Below are 12,604 nucleotides of genomic sequence, written 5' to 3' on the forward strand. Positions count from 1 at the left end.
CATGGAAAACTGTGAAATGTATATGAGTGCAATTTAAGACTATAAAGATCACGAAGAAAAACAGAAAACAGTGGAATGAGAAATAAGCAGCTGGAGATGCAGAGTAGCACCAACTGATAGAGACAAACTGATAAAGGGTAAGAGCAACACTGACCAACAATGCAATGTTAATCAAGAACATTTCCTAATGATGATTCACCAAGAGCTCTCAGATCAACTTAAAATCAGCAGCTGGGGGCAAAAGGTCAGTAGCTGACCTTGCACGAAACATTGAATAGAATGGAATAGAATAGTTCCAGCTGGAAGAGACCTAGAACAATCATCTAATCCAACTGATCACTTCAGGGCTGATCAAACATAAAAGCGTATAATTAAAAAAAAGCATGTACAAATGCTTCTTAAACACTGACAAGCTCAGGGCATCGATCACCTCTCCAGGAAGCCTGTCTCTGTGTTTGTTCACCCTCTAAGTAAAGAAGTGCTTCCTAATGTTATGTTTGGAACTCCCCTGATTTCGTTGGGCTTTGGTTTTTGGGGTTTTTTTTTTGTTAAATGAGGTCCAATACTATACTTACGTTTTAAGGATTTCAAGTCAATCTGCATCATGATGACATTGTATACACAAATTTACTTATTAATATATTCTGCACCATACAAACAGAAGAAAACATGCAGATATTTTCAGATAGGAAAATTGAGTTACTTGCTACATGTTTCTCAACATATCAGTAAAAGAGATTTAGATACCATAATCCTTATGATTGCCTGCTCTAAGTCCAAATTGACAATTTTAGGCTATCAGAAACAAGGCAGAGGGAAGATATATGGGGACAGGTACAGAAAGTTATATTCTCACATGGGAGGTAATGGATAAGACGTTTTACAGAAGATACAGGGTCATAGTCAACATGGGTTGATGTCCCATCAAACTGGGGTTGCACAGGATACCTGTTGCAGTGAGTGTGTTTCCTGTTTTCCACAGGCACACTAGACTTCCTTTGAGTGAAGCAAAAAGAGTCTGTGTTAATGTAATCAAGTTTTACTTCTGGTGCTTAAGACTTTCTAGCTCCATCCACTTTTCAAACCATCACTGCAGGTATTAGCCAGTCAACAGCTTTCATTTGCATTGATCAGTTGACACAGTCTATACTCAGGAGAATTAATCATTAAATTACATCCTAAGAGATACAGGAACAGCAAGCTCTGTGTTAATTTTATGCCATTCTTAATTTTTCATATCTCCTAGGTGCTGCAGCCTGTGCACATGAGAGTGTTCATGCATCACTTAGTAATGAGACCTATTTGAGTTGAAGAAACTTCTTTCTCATTTTCTGTATTCAGGTAATGTGAGGGCTGCAAAATGCCAGATGATTGCTGCACAGCCAATTCTGCCTATGAATATATAAGCATGTCCCATGAAAATCAAAGAAAATCTCTTTGGTCCGTAAAAACTTTTGATTCATTCTGATTTCCTTTTTCTCTAGTTTAAATTGAGAGTAATTCCAGGGAAATTGGCATGTCATGAAATCAAAATTCACACCACAAAAGACGACATCCAACTATATTAATAATCATTCACTGGCAGATTAACCTGACCTATGTAATGAAAACAATTAAAATAGTGTAGAAAACAACAGGCATAGGCTGGGTATTCAGGCTCTTTGATAATAAAAAACATTTCTGAAATGTTACCATAGGAGAAACTGACTATTTCATAGAAATTAATACATCTGAGCCCCCTTTCAATGAAGGCTCAAAAAGAAATTTCTACAGTCATCGGAAAGACTTTCCAAGGCATGATCAACCCCTTAGGTCTGTTTTTTGTATGCTCCACTGGACTCCGCAAGTAATGCCCAGACTCCTTTAAGTTCCTAAGAGCTTTATGAAGCAAAACATATTTGAGGTACTGGGCTATGCTAATGTATATATCTATATTTATCTCTATATACATATTTATATATATGTTTGTATATATATATACCCGTAAATGCAGTCTCACTCTTTAGAAAAGCTACAGAAGTGAATCATCCCTGTTGAAGTTGCAGAGGAGTTAAAGGTGATAGAGAAGTTATATGGTTGAGGAAAAGAGTATACAGAGAGTGTATTCTTGGTCCTACACCATGCTGCTGAGCCACCATATGGCCATGCAGAACTTAGAGGGGGAGGTTCACAAACACAGAGTGTCTAGCCATCCACTGAAATTCTTTTAATGGGAGTAGAGCTTTCATAAATCTCTCTTGCAAATTTAGTTTGCTTGGCTGAGTAACCGTACAGAGAGCATTTGCCTGTGATGAATACTATTCAGAAGCATTGAATCTTGCAGCTTAAAAACAAATAACATGGGGGACGTAACTTCGTGTTATTGGTTCTTTTCATTGCCATTAACCATAAGCAGGCTCTTTAAATCAAGCTGACTAAGCTCTTTCTATCAAAGTGGTCAGGTTCTTCAACCCAAACCTGTCACTTAACAGGCTGAGTGTTCACCATGTGGCCAAAATACAAGAACCCTCACTTTACCCATATCTGATGGCTTCTGAAGAAAAAAGGCAGGAGGGAGCAGGCTTATGCAGAGGAATTTTTCTGGAAGTCTGGATCCGGTATCCTGAACAGCATTCACAGCTTCTGAATGCATAAGTATTTCAATATTTGCTTTGTGGGTACAGTTTTGTAGGTGGTCTATATGAAAATGTTTAAAATTTTTTGAGATCTCAGGATATAAGGATGAAATATAGGAGATACTGCAAATGTCAAAATGTATCATTGGCATTCTTGCCTTTTCCTGGTTAGTCTAGTGATAATTTATTATGGATTTCTTTGTAAGCAGCCAACAGAAAGATCAGAGGGAGAGGAACGCAAATTATGTAAAGCTTTGAAGCAATGTCCTTTCATGCAAAAATTCCATGGCTACAGATATATTTTTAAATAAGAAACTGAATGTGAGGAAGTAGTCTAAAAACACACATCTAAGCGCAGTCTGCTGACCTTCCCTGCTTTGCCAGCTCCACTTTTGCAAATGCATGGCTTTCGGCAGTTCTTTGTTCCAAAATTGTGTTTGTACCTTCAAGTTTTGATCTGTCAGAGCACAACAGATTAGCCTGGGCACAGGAATAACCTTGGGTTTTTTTAATAGACTTTGTTTCTGTTTGATAAGTTCCCAGGAAGCATATGACTGCAACTCTTGCCCTTCTGAGCTTTCCTTTTTTCTGAATAACTCTGCATAATCTTTAGCATGCTCAGTTTGAAATGGGTTAGTGGTAGTGTGTAAATCCTAAAGGTATATATGCCAGTTAAACAATATTCAGTTGTATTTAGATTCACTATTAATTAAAAGTCAATTAAGAGTTTCCATAGCACCCAGAAAAACTAAAAGAATAACAATTATGTTCTGAAGTTGGAAGGGCAAGCTACAATAATTGTTTCTGCTGATAGGTCTCTTTCACATTTCCGCAAAGAGGGACAATGTAAAATTACCAGAAAAAGTTGTGTACTGAACAATTTTCAAGTCAGGGAGCTACAAATAGGTGGAGGAATGAGTTTCAGGTGAATATCTTAGCAGAATGAATAAGAAAAAAGTGATTAAATGTTGCCTGTAATAGTGGCTTTAAAAAGGTACGTTAACTCTTTGGGCACTTTTCAACAAGCAACATGAAAAAAAATTGAAGTTGGTGCAGCTCCAGTTAGTTAAGAGGTACTTTTTTCAGTCTCAGGTTTAATTTTAACCTCACATTTTCTAATAAAAAGCACTCTTGAAAAGTTTTGTTTTCTGTGTTAGAAGCCTTGGTTCAGCCATCCTAAAAGACTCACTGAAGAGCCAGGCAGCCATTGCAATATCATCTCTTCTGGCTTCCTGACCTCAACTATCAGCCTGAAGTAAAGTCATCACATCAATGGAAGAAAAAAGTGATAGACTGTCTCAAGGGTAAGATCTTGATGAGCCTAACTGGTATATTTAATTTTTTAGGATCTCAAAGATAATACAGATTCTGCCATAGTTCCAACCACCATGTTTTCTTGTGGCTGTATTGGCTCACTTTATTTGGGAAGATAAATAGACTTCAGACCAAGCTTCAGCATGGTTTTCCTTGCCTGTAAGTTGGATATCATAGCACAAATGTTTTATATGACTGGAACCAATGGGAAACCCAATGGTTGCTGTTATTATGAACAGAATACCTCAGAAAAGCAATCTGCAATACCCAGGTAGTCAGCAGAAGAAACTGGAATTGCTTTACACAGGAATGTATCAGAATTTCCCTTTTCCTTTGAGGCTACAAAATAGGTGATTCTTACCCAAAAACCCATTCCTATTAAGCATTTGCACATTGTTTTTAAATAATTTAATAAACATTTTTGATAAGTTTTATAAACATAGCTGGGAGGAGGTAGGACTTTATGATGGATTCCTGTATGTAAATGTGGAGTGATTAGAAAGCTTTGGAAGTATATTCAAAGGAAAAGATTTAGGAACCTAAGTGTATAATGGATAAAGTTTCATTGGAACCCAGTTCTGGATTTCAGGAACTGAGATCCATCCCAGTCCCAGTGCTGTGGTCTATGCTGGTTTCCACACAGTGAAAGTTTTCCACCGAGTGTGCAGCAGTCAATGTCTTTTAGTCCTTACTGGTCCTGTTAGCTGTCTTTGAAGACTGTTACAGTCCGATGACTCAGCTGTGCAATTATAATAGCTGACCAATTTTAAAGTGATAGATGAGCCCTAGGTTCCTTTGGAACTGAATGACACCTCAGTAACCATTAAGAGTGCTGGGGACATAGCCAATAATGTCTGAACAGCAGCAAGTTTGGCCATTACTGGTGTCAACTCCTGTTGACAATGATAAAAATGAAAAGGTACATAAAAGCTGTTCAGTGGTTTATTGAAAGGAGTCTTGTGGCTTCACTTTACAGAAGGTATCACTAAAACTAGCCTTTGCTGAAAAAAAAGCTACCAATCTTAACGTGGGGAACCAGTAAAAAACTCTCAGAAAGACTCACAGTGGGGTGGAGAGATTTCCAGCAGTGCTCTGCATGCTGTTTTATAGCCAGCAAGATGCTCTTGTCTTGAAGTTGCTGCCAGTCAGGCAACTTCAATTGATTTTTAATTCAAGTACAAAGAAGAATAGAATGTACAAAAGAACATTTTTTGCCTCCCCTTGTTCTTTGGGCAAGGGGAGGCAATGCTATGTTGTTTCATTGGGAAGGAGAGGAAAGTACTATTGAGCACCTGCAAGACAAAACTTCAAGGTACAAACCTCCTCTGGCAGGATGCCGTGCAGACTTCAGATGTCACCTGTGCCCACTGAATCAAAGGGAAATTTAGTTTAATAGTTTGATTCAGTTCTACCAGCAGGATAAATAAGTTGAAAAGCAAAAAATGTAAACGTAACACATCAAACCAAAATTTGTTTTGGATATAGCTTAGTAACAAGGGAAGTCACTTTGGGAGTCTTTAACTTTGAAGTTAACCTGCATCTATTTACCAAAACTGTTTGGAATTCAGCATGGAATATGAGACATGGAATACCGAAGCACCTTCAACTGCTTCTGCTCTCTGTCTTGTAGCTTAAGGAAGCTTGTATTTAGAGAGTGAGAAATTCAAAGCTGGTAAAAAAGATTGCTTTTGTTTCCCATAAAATGTATATTTACAAAATTCATTGCTATAAGGAGTTTCTAAAGCCCAGAATCAGCTACTTATAAAGACCATCGAGTTATCAGAACATTAAGATGTGGATTTCCACACTTCAGATGCTAGAACAAGACCTCATCCTTTATACTATTTGCCTTGTATCCCTCTGCTAAAGATTTTTTAGATACATTTCTGGAACATCTGCTATTTCCAGTCTGTTGCCGGTACTGAATGTACTGAACACACAAGTGTGGACTTGGAAATGTGGGCTTGCAACTTCCTTGCAGTTCTTCAGGTTATAGGCATCAAAATGAAAAAAGATCCTTTTTGTTTAACTGCTCTTATCCCACATTGGCTCCAAATTTTCTTCTTTCAGATTGTAGGCTGTTTCTTTCAGTTTCTAATATATATTTAATTTTATATTAAGAGAGTTTTATAGACAGAAGCAAAAAATGCACATACTAACCTGAAAGTATAGTTGAAGCTCAAAAGGACTAAAGAGAAAACAAAAGGTCTCTAGTCTCAATATACTAATTAGAGGCTCTACAATATGAAATATATTTTGCAGTTACAGTGGAAACAAAATTAGCAGAAGTACAAAGTCAGCACACAGATCTGGGAAGGGAACAAGTTGTCAGCTAATTTGTTCTAGGACACAGATATCTTTTGGTGTAAAAACATTTTATTACAGTGTTAAATGTGTTCTTTAAGCACTTGTTAATCACATTGTCTTAGAGTTGCTTCTCTTGAAACTAATGAAATTCTTCCATCCCCCTTCAAACTTCTTGTAGAGGTAAATGAAGTACTATGAGTGCGCCTCACTCAAGGAAATCTCTTGGTAAAGTCAAGTTTTGCCTGTATAAGCAGTTCTGAACTGAAATCTTGATAGTGCTCCATAAGGAGCTAGAAAGGAACCTTGATATAATAAAATCTGCATACAAGAAGACATGTAAAAAACCAGCACAAAAAAATACACATGAATCATAGAGGGGCCACAAACTACAGCCAAATAGGTTGATGATGAAATTTTACAATCTTTGTTTCATTTACATATTATCCAATTTATAGGAAAAAGAAATGCCTGACTATTAAGCACACCATTCATGACTCATAGGTACTTTCTGAAAATACATAATTCATGGAAAAATGTGCTACTGCATGAAAGAATGATAATGATCAGAATACTCCATTTGAACCTGAAAAATGCGTAAAGAAATCTGTTACCAAGTAAGCCAGATTATAATTGTCTGTGTATCTGATTTGCTTTTTTTTTTTTTTTTGCTCACTTTTCTGCAAATGAGAAGTCAAAATTAACACCACTGGAATTAAAATTTAAGGGTCATTTAACAAACTGAACCATTATTTCTTCGCTGTGAGAGCGATGAGGCACTGGAACAGGTTGCCCAGAGAAGTTGCAGCTGCTCCATCCCTGGAAGTGTTCAAGACCAGGTTATATGGTGCTCTTGAGCAACCTAGTCTAGTGTGAGGTGTCCCTGCCTATGGCAGAGAGGGTGGAACTAGATGATCTGCAAGGCTCCTTCCAATCCAAAACATTTTATGACTCTATCATTATGATGCCAAGCACTGATCTCAGTTAGTTTTCTGCTAATATAAAATGTTCTGTGCATGAGGCCCGGGGAACATTTAGTTTAAAAGAGTTCAGATCTCTAAAAACCAGATGTCAGGACTCTTAATTTCTTTCCAAACATACCCTGTGGACTAGGACTCAAGAAAACAGAGGAAGTCAATGAGAGAGGAGAGGAGAGAGACTTCTTTCATTTGTTCTTTTCACAGGCCTATGAAAGATAGAAATAGAGGATCTGAGGCTGATTGACATGTTTATTTAGACAGAGGAAGCTAGGAAAAAAGAAAAGTGAATTTATATTTTCAGGTCTTTTTTTGAAATTCAACTTTAAAAAAGAAGGAAACACTGATAAAACAGAGGTAGCTTGTGGCTACTTTCCATGTTCCAAACCAAGAAACATTTTGTGACACTTTTGTCCTTTGGACATGGGGGGGAACATAGTTATCAAAGATGAGGATAAGGCTGAGCTACTTAACACCTTCTTTGCTTCAGTTTTCAACAATAAGACATGTTGTCCTCAGGACAACTGGGCTGGTAGACAGCAATGGGGAGCCAAATAGCCCCCCTGTTATCCAGGAGGAAGAAGTTAATGACCTGCTAAACCACTTGGATCCTCACAAGTCTATGGGACCAGATGAGATCCATCCTAGGGTGATGAGGGAACTGGCAGAAGAGCTCGTTAAACCACTCTCCATCATTTATCACCAGTCCTGCCTCACTGGGGAGGTCCCAGATGATTGGAAGTTGGCTAATGTCACACCAATCCACAAAAACGGCTGCAAGGAGGACCCTGGAAACTACAGGCCTGTCAGCCTGACCTCAGTGCCTGGCAAGGTTATGGAGCAGATCATACTGAGTGCAATCACACAACAACTACCGGATGGACAAGGGATCAGACCCAGCCAGCATGGGTTTAGGAGGGGCAGGTCCTGCCTGACCAACTTGATCTCCTTTTATGATCAGGTGACCCGCCTGGTGGATGAGGGGAAGGCTGTGGATTTAGTCTACATGAACTTCAGCAAAGCCTTTGACACCACAGTGCACTCCTGAAAAAGCTAGCAGCCCACGGCTTGGACAAGGGCCCTCTGTGCTGGATTAGGAACTGGCTAGGACTATCAACAAATGGAAGAAAGCATTTTTCACCATGGCTGGTCTGGGTCACAATAAACATAAGTACTCACAGGGATTTCAGTTGGAGTTGGTACCCACTGCAATTTCTTTCCTCCCCTGCCCAAGACTGGAGGCCTTTCCTGGATTCCATGGATTTAACAGGTTTTGTAATGAGCCACAAAATGCAAACTGCATCACAAATCTGGAATTAGCAGAAACTGCAAAACAGAATAAAAAATTACCTGGATTTTTTTTAACTTTGGATTAGGACAAAAGTTCAGGCAGTTTCATCTCGGCTGCTTTATCTGCAAGCAAATGAAAGGTGATTATCAGTCAAATTGTTCTTGATATTCTATGAATAACTCTGTTCAGTGACAGTTTCCTTGAAAAAAAAAGTAACTTACATTATTTCTTTCCTAGTAAGAAAATGTTTTCTTAGCCAAAAATCCTGAGCAGAGTTCTTTCTATCTACAAATATTAACATTCTTTTATATTGGTTTATGAAGGATTAGGGACACCTATTGAAGTCATGGATGGAAGAAGATCAAATATTAATTGGTTGAAATCACAAAAAATTCTGTTATACAAAAAAAGGAAAGAAAACTATACTATATGTTAGTTACAATCTGCATTAACTGGGTTCCTGTTTTGACAGAAATATAACTAATAGATTAATTTACAAGCTGGAATACAAATTGATGGCAAGTGCAATTGCAGTCAGGAGCAACAACAGAGCAGTATTTCACTATCTGACAGCTTATGCTAAATACACTTTGCATTTTAATGCTGTTGCTGCTTGCCTGACTGTTCTTCCCTCCCTGTCATGATGCAGGTAACTTTTCCTGACAAACAACTCTGATGACAAAGCCTGTGGCTCACCATAAGCCATCTCAGGAAAGCTCTTCCAAACATTGAACTGAGAGGCTAGACCAGCTCAGACCACAGTCTTTCCTCATTTACCAATTCAAATCTGTCTCTTTCCCGCAAACACGTAGCAAAGAGCAAAGGGTGGCTGCTTCATCTTCATCTGGAAACCGTGAATAGTTACTTCTGGATTGTGTTTAATCTGTCACTGATCCATCTAGGTAGTGGCAGTTCTGCCTACATACCAAGCCATCGCTGCACTGATAGATTGAACAGAAAACACAAGGATGGACTGCATTTTAGTTATTAAAAAGACTTGAAAGCAGTCAGATGGCTGAAGGTGCAGAATCAGTTTTATATGCTTGTCAGATAATGCAAACCTTTTGTCTAGTATGTAGATCACCAGAAGTCCAACATTTTTCACAGTACCAGTGAGACTTCTATGAAATTCTTGGTAATGCTACTAATTTGGAAAAGATCATCATGGACAGAAATGTTTTGAAATCCTAGAATATTCCTATAAGGTAAAGCAGGATTACCTAGTAACAATGCACGTCTTCCCTTCCCTCCCACCTAATTCCACAAACTTTTGGTGTCTCAGTTCCAACTTTGCAAGACACTTTACATGCTTAGGTAACAGTCATAGAGCTGGATACCCAGATGGGGTTTGATATCCAGTGAGACTCTGGACCATTATACCTCCAGACACATATTATCTTATGGAGATTGCCTCCTGGTTCGAATTGCAGATATCTCTGGAAGCAGGTGTTTGTATTAAAGCTCCTACCCCATCTGATATACTAACATCTTCAAAGTTAAAATACAACTGCCTTTAACCTGGCTGTGACCCTGAAATTACCTGTGAATCTAGCACTGAAGAGAGCGTATCACAATGATTAGAAAGCTGAATTTGGTGATGTAAGAAGTAGTTCAGTGTTAGGAAAACACTAGGGCAAAAGCTAGACAAAAGGGAACATTGCAATTAAATGCCTGTGAAGTGTTAGTTATTGTCAACTTTGGTGTGAGGAGTTTACATTCAGCTTTCTTTCACTGAACACGGCTCTAAGTTAACTGATAGTCAGTTTGCCCTCATTTTCAGCAGCTTTTGCCACCCTAATGCAACATATTTTGAAATCAGCTTTTGAATTGCTAGAAATTCAAACTCCAAGCACTGGTTTTCTCATTCCCTTCCTCTGTGAAGGCATTAGAAATTTCACCAATTAATGGTCCATAACAAGTAAAAGAGTAGCAGCAGACACTGAGATAAGAGGTGAAATGGGGTTTCTTGCATAAGTATTGATCAAAACAAGCCAACCCTGCCTTTCCTTCTCCACACCTTCATTTTAGGGATAACTTGTGCCTCCAGCACCTTTCCTTAGACCACAAATGCTCCAAACCCTCCTTCCCAACCTCCACCCACAAGTGAGCCCTGGTGCTTTCCTTTCTCCTTCCCTACCACTTCCTCCAAAATACATCCTTCTGCTGCTGTAAAATGTCATTTAACCACAATACAGGCAGGATTAATGGTCTGAGGATAATCCACACACCACCCTGGCTGTTATCTCTGTCCTCTTAGCCTGAGCAGTCTATGAAGCTTAATCTGCACCTCCACAAGAGATGGTGCACAATTTTGTGGCAGAGGACCTTAAGCCTGTGATGATACTGGAGAGATTATCAAACTTTAAAAGTCAATAAACACAGTTATTCTGAGATTAATTTGCAACTACAGAGTAGCTTGGGTTCATGTGTATATGTTCTGTGAAACATGTTTAAATAGAGTGGTTTTCTTCAAGGTTCCTGTTAAGCTTGTACACAGATATAAAGGGAAGTGTCTTAAAGAAAACAGCACTGCTAGAGTAAAAAATAAACTACAAACCAAATTCACAATAAATAAATAATTGCACATGTATATTCATATATGCAAAATAAATAAAGGTTAAGAAAAAAAGGAATAAATATGTAACCTGTGCAGCTAATTGCAATATATATTTTCCCTCTGATGGATGAACTGTCAAGTTGTTGCTGAACAGGATGAGTTTGTGCAATTGAAGACATAATTTGTCCCTTAGGGTAATAGCTGTTGTATGAGGACAAAATCAGGCAGTGCTCTGATTAGACATATTTCAAATTGGCCATTTTTTTGCCCATTAACAGCTGGAAGTAGAAGAAAGTCCTAATTAGTGAGAGTGTTGGAGGTTTTTAAAAATAGAAGTTGGAAGACTTAGTGACTGACTGGATAAATTAGGAATTAAAATTGTGTTGTGTGCTGCCTACTTCTGAATAACCCATGCCATGGGAAATACTCTAAAAGAGCCCTGTAGACAAGCAGTCATTTGGGCCATGATTAAATATAAACTAGAGCAGATGTTCTTTTCACTTCCCCCTTCCCTTCACCAGGTCCCATGAGATTTGATCCCAAATACTGGGATTACCACAGATTTTAGCAGCGTCCCACCTTGTGGTGCTTCTTACTGCTTAAGATTCAGCTCAGAAACAGCACAGTGGCCATGGAGTTGGATCCGTGGACAAAAATGCAAACTCCTTCTTCCCCAAGTCCAAAAGCAGCTTTTAATAGACTGTGAAGAACCCAAAATGCAGAAAGATGAGGTTTTTAAAAAGACAGAGGAAATAATGATAAAAAATTTGTAAGTTTTGTCTTCCTGTTGCCACCCACTCTTATATTTTCTCCCAGTGACATTCTTAAAAAAGGACTCTAAAATTCTGGTGTTTATTTATCACCTTAGCAAAGAAGTTAGAGTTACAATGTTTCCCTAATAGCATTGTAATTAATTTCTTGATTACCTGCAAGCATCCTGCTCTAGGAGATACTCAGGCTTGACCGGTGATCTGAGCACTAAGACCTTCCAACATCAGGTATTGGTAATATCAGGGTAAAAGCAAAGTTCTTTTTCTTCCTTTTTAGAACAGTCATTCTATAAAAATATGTCATGATTCATGTAGTTCAATGTTTATTTTATTTCATTTCACAGCAGATAGGGGTTTAGATATTTACTGAGGGATGAAACAGGAGGCTTAGTCCAAGATATAAAGTAGATAAAGAGTGCACAGCAATGTAACTCTTCTGGGATACCAGGGATCCAGTGTCTTCAGTGCCAGTTAAGTTATTTTGGAGCATACAATACAGTTGAAGCTCACAAACCCTCATAATACAACAGGATAACTTCCATTAATTTTGCCAGGAACAGGAGAGGATGAAACCTCAGCTCTTCTCAGGATCAGGTGTGATTTACAACACAGAGAGAAAAGTCAACTTAGATTAAACAGAAGATGCCCCTACTGCCCTCACTGGATCTACAGAACTGTATTTCTTATCCTTTGAAATTGCATAATTTTCAGTCAGTGCTTTCTTTTTCTTTTTCTTTTTCTTTTTCTTTTTCTTTTTCTTTTTCTTTTTCTTTTTC

At 38.2% G+C, this 12,604-nt stretch overlaps 1 long non-coding RNA gene across 1 annotated transcript; it reads right to left on the reverse strand.

Moving 5' to 3' along the window:
• Nucleotides 1-8,560: 8,560 nt before the first annotated feature.
• Nucleotides 8,561-12,539, reverse strand: LOC108497881. Its single transcript, XR_001874990.1, has 3 exons — nt 11,985-12,539; nt 11,638-11,758; nt 8,561-8,623 (listed from the first exon to the last, which is right to left on the reverse strand). It is a non-coding gene; the product is annotated as an uncharacterized LOC108497881 (long non-coding RNA).
• Between the last annotated feature and the right edge of the window lie 65 nt (nt 12,540-12,604).

Source organism: Lepidothrix coronata, unplaced genomic scaffold (assembly GCF_001604755.1).
Source record: "Lepidothrix coronata isolate B3197 unplaced genomic scaffold, Lepidothrix_coronata-1.0 Scaffold53, whole genome shotgun sequence".
Lineage (NCBI taxonomy): Eukaryota > Metazoa > Chordata > Aves > Passeriformes > Pipridae > Lepidothrix > Lepidothrix coronata.